This window comes from Marmota marmota, unplaced genomic scaffold, assembly GCF_001458135.2.
Source record: "Marmota marmota marmota unplaced genomic scaffold, marMar, whole genome shotgun sequence".
Taxonomy (NCBI): domain Eukaryota; kingdom Metazoa; phylum Chordata; class Mammalia; order Rodentia; family Sciuridae; genus Marmota; species Marmota marmota.
In genome coordinates this window covers 6,367,035-6,374,955 of record NW_025999944.1, presented here as the reverse complement: position 1 = coordinate 6,374,955, position 7,921 = coordinate 6,367,035, and the positions used below count along the sequence as shown (strand labels likewise).

Genomic DNA, 7,921 nt, shown 5'->3' with positions numbered 1-7,921 from the left:
TTTGAGTACTCATTGATGAGTACTGTTGGATACAGGTAGCTTGGTGATTCTTCTCTCAAGGCCTCTGATGACAACACAAACTAGAATGGAACATGGCCAAACAGGCTTCCCAAAGCACAGTAGTGCACAAAGTTTTTCCACTGGGCTTTGGGGAGGGGCCATGTTGGGGGTCTCACCACCTGCCACCTTCCCCTGACCTGAGGCCACATCTGGTTCTGTGGTTTCTTTCCCCTCCACAGGTTGTCCCACCACTCCTCAGACCCATAGGATTCATTTATTTTTCATGTTTATTTGATTTTTGAGAAATTGTCCCTCCTTTCCAGAGCTACAGGGGCAGGAGGGAGTAAATTTTCATTTTAGGAATGAAAAATTAGTATTCAGGGATAACATTGGGATGGAGAGAGGTCAGAGCCTAACCTTCCATGTGAGCCCTTGGACACCACAGAAAGGATCCTACATGAAACCAGTCACGCGGTTCTGGGCATGTGCCATCCTGCCCAGACCCCCTGCTGGCCAATGGTCTCTCAAAACCAATTTCTTTGAAATATATCTCAGGTTGATGGTAATTAGCAGCACCCCCACCCCACTCCCCAACTATAGCTGACTAGTTACTTTGAAGAAGGCGTCTCCAGAAAGAAGGGAATCTACAAAAAATGGAAATAGATAGTAGTCGGTGGCAGGGTGTGTTGGCGTTTTGATGGTTTGGATCTGTGACTAAACAGGGTGTAGGTGTGGTTGATTCCTTGGTGTGATGTTTAATTTTGCATGTCAACTTGAAGGAGCTACAGGGTACCCAGATATTTGATCAAACAGTAGTCTGGGTGTCTCTGTAGGGGCATTTTTGGATGAGACTGATACTTAAGTAGGTAGACTTTGATTGTCCTCCTTATTATGGTCAGGATGAAGGTCTGAATAGAACAAAAGAGCTAGCCTTACCTCAAGTAAGAAAGGATTCCTCCTAACTGCCTTCAAATTGAAACACTGGCTTTATCCTGCCTTTGGACTTGAACTGAAATTTTATCTCTTCCTGGGTGTTGAGTCTGCTGACCTGTGAGTTACAGCTCTGCTCTCAGGCCTTGAGACTTGGCCTGGAGCTACACCATTGGTTCTCCTGGGTCTTGCCAACCTCTGTAGTTGCATGAGCCAATTCCTTATATCTAACCTCTTTCTTTCTCTCTATATTCTATTGGTTCTGTTGCCCTGGAGAATCCAGACTAATTGCCCTGGTCTTTCTGCACAGCCCTGAGAGTAGCCTGGGATCTTGTGATTAGTTAAATGATCAATAAAGACGTAGACTTCACAGAGAAGTTTCTCTGTCAGCTGGTGTGGCCCTAAAGGTGCCTGGTTACTGACTGCTGTCTTGTGTTTCCAGTTTGGCAGGATTAGAATTTCTGGTACTCAAGCATGGCCTGACCCTGAGTCAGATCTTGCCCTGTGTTTTCCAGGAAGGGATTTTTCTAGGCCATTAGGGACTCTGGTCAAAGTGATAGGGAGGGTCTCTATATAAGGATCCTGGCAATACAACACTGGTGTTAGAATAACTTAGCAGGAATCCAACCTGATTTTCTGAAGTATGGTTTTGCCCCAGTTATACTTCTTGGCATGTGTTTCCTAAACAGCAATAAAATACTGTTTATGTTTATTTAAAAAATATTTATTTTTTAGTTATAGGTGGACACAGTATCTTTATTTTATCTTATGTAAGGATCAAACCCAGTGCCTCCCACATGCTAGGTGAGCATCTACCTCTGAGCCATAACCCCAGCCCCAGTTTATGGGAATTTTAAATGTGGGAGGTACAGAAACTTTTCTTGACTGCTCCTGGCCTGGGACTTTGTGTGGAAACATGCACTCTCTGGGTGCCTTTTCACTGAATCATGATGATCAATTTCTAGAATGTGCCTAGGGCAGAACGAAGACCAGTGGAATAGCTCCCAATTTCTACTTCAAGTCAAAGGGTGACCCAGGAAAGCCACTCATTGCTCTTGGCTTCCCACGTCCAAGTGGTCCTAAAGCCAGCAGACTCCATTAAACCTGGAAGCTAGATTTAGACTCTAGCCCCAGACATGCTGTATCAAAATGCACATCTTTGACAAATACTGGTGTGAAGGAAGAAGCACAGAGTTTGGGGGTTGTTGTGTTGTTGTTCTGGGCACCATCTATGTGACTTTGGTCATGTTACAGAAACTCTGAGCCTCAATTTCTCTACCTAAAAACTAGGGATAAAAATATCTATCTACTGAACTGATGGGGTTTTTGTGAGAATGAAATTCATTTAAAATTTCATAAGCATGTTTTGAATTACTTGGACATACCTGGCCCCATAGAGATACTGCAGGGTAAAAAGATGACTGGGACATGGTTCCTGTGCTCAGGAATTCAGCCTCTAGTACAGTGAGAAAATATGTATGAATGCAGTTTGTAGCTGCAAAAGGCTACCTAAATGTTAGCTATTATTAGCATTAATGCAGATAATAAGACCAGCTCTACTTATGCTGCATGGTTATCATTAAATTCAAGTGAGATAAAGCATGTCAAAGCCATTTAAAAAGCTGAAAAGTACTGACGTAAGAACTTATTATTAGTATTATTATTGCCATCATTGAGTGAATGATAATTAAGTTTAGTAGGGGAAAACCTAGATTTTAATTATAGGCCACAGAGGATCCTGGAGTTTAAATACCAAACTTGGGACTCTTGAGTAGAACCCACAGGTATTCTCACCTGTTTTTGATTCTGCAGGGGAGCGGCATCGACAATTCACAGGCTGTTAATACTTCTTCCATTTCAGACTATCTGATCCTAGAAGCAGGGGTTTCTTTGCAGTTTATTGGCGACCCACTGAAATGCATCCACCTGTGAGGTGGAATGTGCTATCTGATGGGCAGCCTGTCAATAGTACTACCCTACAGATTAGGATGTGGTCAGGTGGAAAAAGAACAGGTGGATTATGCTCTGTGAAGTCCTCCGTCGGGTGCATGCTCTGGGGCAGACTTCTGCTCTGGGCAGTGCTGTCCACGGAGCCAAAGTCATGGTGCTGAAACCTGAAAGCTCAGAGCAGGCAAAGGAGCTTGGAAATCATCTGAATTTACTCTCTTTTGCAGACACTATGTCTGAGAGTCAATGTGTTGTCCGTCTCTTCCTCCAGACCACGCTGCAAACTGATCAAGGTAATGGAAACAGTGGAACTCGAATACTCGGCTCTCCTGACTCCCAGTCAGTGCCTTCTCAATACGCAGTGATGCGTGAGGTTGTTTCTGGCTTTGAGTTAACTTCCGGGCTAGAAGACAGTTCCCACAACGGCTGGGATCTGGATCTGTCTACTCTTTTTTCATGGAGCGGGGGGATATGGTCCCTGCCCTTCTTTCTCCCTAGCAGTAGCTCTCTCCCCACCCTGCTTGTGACATGGTCAGTGTAAATTTTAATGTGCTAGATGGCCAGCCATCCCCCTCCCTAACAGGCCTCGCATGCTGCATATTCTTTTGTTACATACCTTGATCTGCTTTGATTTTGAGATAACCATATATGTGTGTCTGCCTTTTGGCTAGATTATAAGGCTCTGGGGCTCTGGAGGGGTTAGCTCCATTGTTGAAATCCAGCTTTGTCCCTTGGTAGATCCTTCTGGATCTTGGACAAGTCACTTTGACATTCTAATTTTTTTTTAATATACACTTTGAGATAAAAGCACCCCTAGCTTACATATGGTGAAAGTAATAGACGCATGTGAAGTTGGGATCCACTTTTCCCATCCAGTCCTACTGCTAACTCCATTCTGTGGCTCTCAGGTGCGGGCCACCATCTCCTAACCAGAGGGGCCACCATCTCCTAACCAGAGCCAGGCTCCTTACCTCCCGTGTGACCCTCATCCAAGTGTGCTTTCAAGACAAAGAAGACCTGAGGTCCCAGGGAGGTAGAGCTTTATGTCATTCACAGGGTCACCTTCTGGCCCCTTTCCAGGAGGCTGTCTCACAGATCACCAGCTGTCCTTTCTGTTCACCTTCTGTCCCTGCTCTGTAGCTCAGCTCTGCCATCACCCATTCTTTCACTTCCTAGCTCACTCCCATTTTGTTTGAAGGATGGTAATGAATTCTTTCAGGAGAAAAATCTTTCCTGCTTCCCTTTGTGCTGATTAATGTTTGTTGGATTGAGACTAACTGGATGATACCTGATGTGGGACTTTTACCTAGGCCTTGGTTTCTTATGCACAGGCATATTATACTACTTCCTGTCCCGAAGCTCACAACAGGAAGTGACCTCCTTCCTGATCCTTTGTTTCCCATGCAGCCCACCTAGACTGGATGCAGCTTCAGGAAGGCCTGCCTTGCATTGCTCCAGCTTGCAAAGCCCCTTCGAATCCAGTGGAGATGAACTGAGTTAGATTACTGATTCTTGAAATTCATGGTGGCTTTTAATTAAATGGGGAGTTTCCCTTTTGCAGAAGACATCAGATTCCTCTGAGAGCATCTCAGCTTGTTTTCTAGGAAAATACGTTTCTAACATATGTGGGGTAGAAACTGAGTAGAAATTGACCCTTCAGAGCCTGGTGCCCTGGTTTCTAAAGGAGAAAGATGCTTTGAAGAACAGAGACAAAAGTCTTTGGAGCTGGGAAGTCAGGGAGAAAGGAGGTAAAGAATGGGGAGAGAAGGACCCAGGAGACAGGAGTGAGCATGATGACAGGATGTTGTGCCCTTGGTGTTATGGACTTTCACCCTAGCACCACGATTTCTCCCAAAGAATGGAGGAGCCCCGTGTACCTGGCTCTCTTGAGGATATGGTGAAAAACTGCTTCTGCCCGTGGGTGGTGGAAGGCTAGTCCAGAGATTGCACATCTCTGTGATTTCACAGAGTCTGGATGGAAGAGGAACGTAGGAAACCAACTCTGGACTTCCCCAAACCTTTACAATTCAAGTCTGATGCAATGTGTGTGGAGGGCAGTAATTCAAGGAAATTAAGTCAAGAATGCAAGGGGCAGAAGGCCCCCAACTGACCTCTGGGTTAGACTCAAGTGGAGCCTGGCACAGAGTCATGCATTTAAAATAATATCCTGCCAGGATTTTTTGTTTCCTCAGAAAGGGATATGGCAAAATTTCAAAGGGAAACTGTTGATATCAGGAGGCCACTTGGGGTCACCTCATGCAAACTCCCATCTAGCGTGGGCATTAAGTGAACTTTAGGAACTTGGGGTCCTGCTCTTCTTCTCCCCACTCTGCCTTCTCTCTCAATATATACCAGTGGAAGCTTCCTCCAGTGACTTGGCATCTTCCAAATGCCACTTCCCCTTCCACTGAGATCCATGGAGCCAGATTGGCAGATCCTACAACCTGAGACGGGGTCACTGGAGCACAGGGGCCAGCCATGCTCAGCTTTCTCAGCTGCCTCATCAGGAAGAGGAGACTACCAACTAGAAACCTGTGAATTCTTGGAGAATGAACAAGTTGGTTTTCTGCAGTTTCCCCACATGATTCCTTTCCCAAGTCCCCAGGCAGCCTTCTTGTCTCCCTGCAAGGCTGCAGCCAGAAGCAATTACAGTGGCAATACAAGCCCGGAAGATGGGGACCGATATTTTTCAATATGACCGACCCATAGCTGTTCATATATTTGGTTTCTTTAACATTCTTTCCACTGGCCTTAACCAAAGAAGGAGTTTCTTAAAGTATAACATGGTATACATTAAAATTAATAGTTAAAGTTCTTAAATTAAAGAATGACCTTACATAATTCTTGGGTTAACAAAATCACGACTGCAATAATAAACTACTTGGAAAATAACCAACAGTGAGAATATTGCGTATCAAACTCATGCCAATGTTGTTCTCACGGGAAATGTCGCTGCTCTGAATGCATTCAGAAATAAACAATAAAAATTGAAAAGAATTAAACTGAGAAGTGTTAAGAAGTCAGAATAAAACAGAACTATGGAAAGCAAGAATTTTTTCAAAGATTTATTTTTTCCTCCTGTCTAACCAAAACCGTGTATCCCTTGACAAATATCTCCCCACCCCCACCCCTCATAACCATCCTTCTGCTCTCTGCTTCTGAGCTCAGTTGTTTCAGATTCCATACATAAGTGAGAATATGCAGTATTTTTCAGTTCCTGGTTAATTCACTTAGCATAATGTTCTCCAGATTCATGCAGGATGTGGATGACAGAATTTCCCTCTTTTAAAGAGAGGAATAGTATTCCGTCATATGTCTATACACCACATATTTGGCATCCATTCTTCTGTTGATGGAAGGTAGACATTTTTGAAAGTCAGTATCATGTTAAAATATCTGAAGTTATTTTAATGTAATATTATATGTTCTGTGTAATATTAAAACAATGGAGTAATATTTCTAATAGTTCTTTTAATATAATCAGATAGACCAAACTATAATTCACAGAGGTAGCATAAATGCAAATATTAGATATAAATTTAAATTGCCATAGAAAAAGAGGCAATTTAAAGAGCAAAAGTAATGTTATGGACAACGTGATGTTAGTAATCCTAAAAATGCTTCGTAAATGAATGACTTCTTCATACATATAGATCACCAAGTTGACCCCAAAGTAGCATAAAACCACAGGAAAAAAGGCTCAAAGGACTACTTCTAAAACAAAGATTCTGGTATGTATCATTTACTATGTCTTTCTCTTAAGCCTCTAAAGAAACCCAGAAATCACAAAAGGAAAATCAACAGATTTCATTATATAAAACTTTAAAAATTATGATGACACAAGATATAAATTTCAAAGGCAAATGAAAAATGGAGAAGAAATATGTGCAAACGCATATTTAAAAAGAGGTAATATTCTTTGGGCGCCAAAAGTTCTTAGAGATGAATAAGAAAAAATATCATATTTATCACATAGATTTAAGTTTATTATATGAATTTATCACATGAAATATGTTGTTTTATAATACCAAACCTTCTGGAATGGTTTGGATGTTTGGGGGAGGGGATGACTATAAAAATTGCAAAGGTAGTAATGTTGGGAGTCCACCTGGCTTGAAAGACTAACTTCCCCATCCCCCAAGAAGAGCCTTCAAATGGTGAGCCCTGCTGGCTCACATGATCCTTACCCACCAATCAGACTAGCCCTGCTGGCTCACATGATCCTTATCCACCAATCAGAAAGCACCCCAGCCAACTGTCAATCCGTTCAACATTAAACTGTTATAACTGTCAAACCACTCCCCCTATAAATATGCAGAGCTGTTCCTCAATAAAGGAGGAGCCTTGATTGTTCTTTTAAGTAATACTCAGTGGATCTCAGGCACAAACCTTGGACCCCTCTTCATTCTGCAGTCATGTACTCTGCACACCCAATCCATGAACGTGTGCTGTGGGCTCAGCCTCAGGTAAGATTCAGAATCTGGACGCACTTCTCCACCTGCGCAGCTACTCTCTGGTCCAAGCCCCAGCGTCTCTGCCCTCACACCATTGACCCCTGCCCTCACACCATTGACCCCTGCCGGTGCCCCTGACTCCTCCCTCTCCTCCTCCGTGTGTTGTGTGAAGAGATGCTGGAGTGAGGGGTTTAAGGTGCAACACGGGTGCCTTCCTCTGGCTCACAACTCCTGGTCTCTGTCTCCCCCTTGACTTCCCGTGGTATCTAAGGTCCCGACCTAGGCTTCCAAGATGTTCCTAGATCCAGGACCTGACCATTGCCACTACCTCATTATCTGCTATTTCTCCTCTTTCTCTGCCAACACCAGCTTCTTGCTGTTCCTTGGAGACGTTCCAAGGCCTTTGAACTTGATGCTCCGTCTGTTTGCCACGTGTCTTCCTCGGCACACGTTTCTCTTTCATTTCCTTCGCAGTTTGGTTCAATTTTTGTCCTTCTCAGACCAACCTATTTAAAATAACAACTCCAGTCTGATCCTACCTCCAATGGTGACCCATTCTGAGGAAACAAGCCCCAGCATGGTGTGGAGGC

At 43.6% G+C, this 7,921-nt stretch overlaps 1 long non-coding RNA gene across 1 annotated transcript; it reads left to right on the top strand.

Moving 5' to 3' along the window:
* Positions 1-2,948: 2,948 nt before the first annotated feature.
* Positions 2,949-5,874, top strand: LOC125616366. Its single transcript, XR_007346981.1, has 2 exons — positions 2,949-3,170; positions 4,285-5,874. It is a non-coding gene; the product is annotated as an uncharacterized LOC125616366 (long non-coding RNA).
* Positions 5,875-7,921: the final 2,047 nt, after the last annotated feature.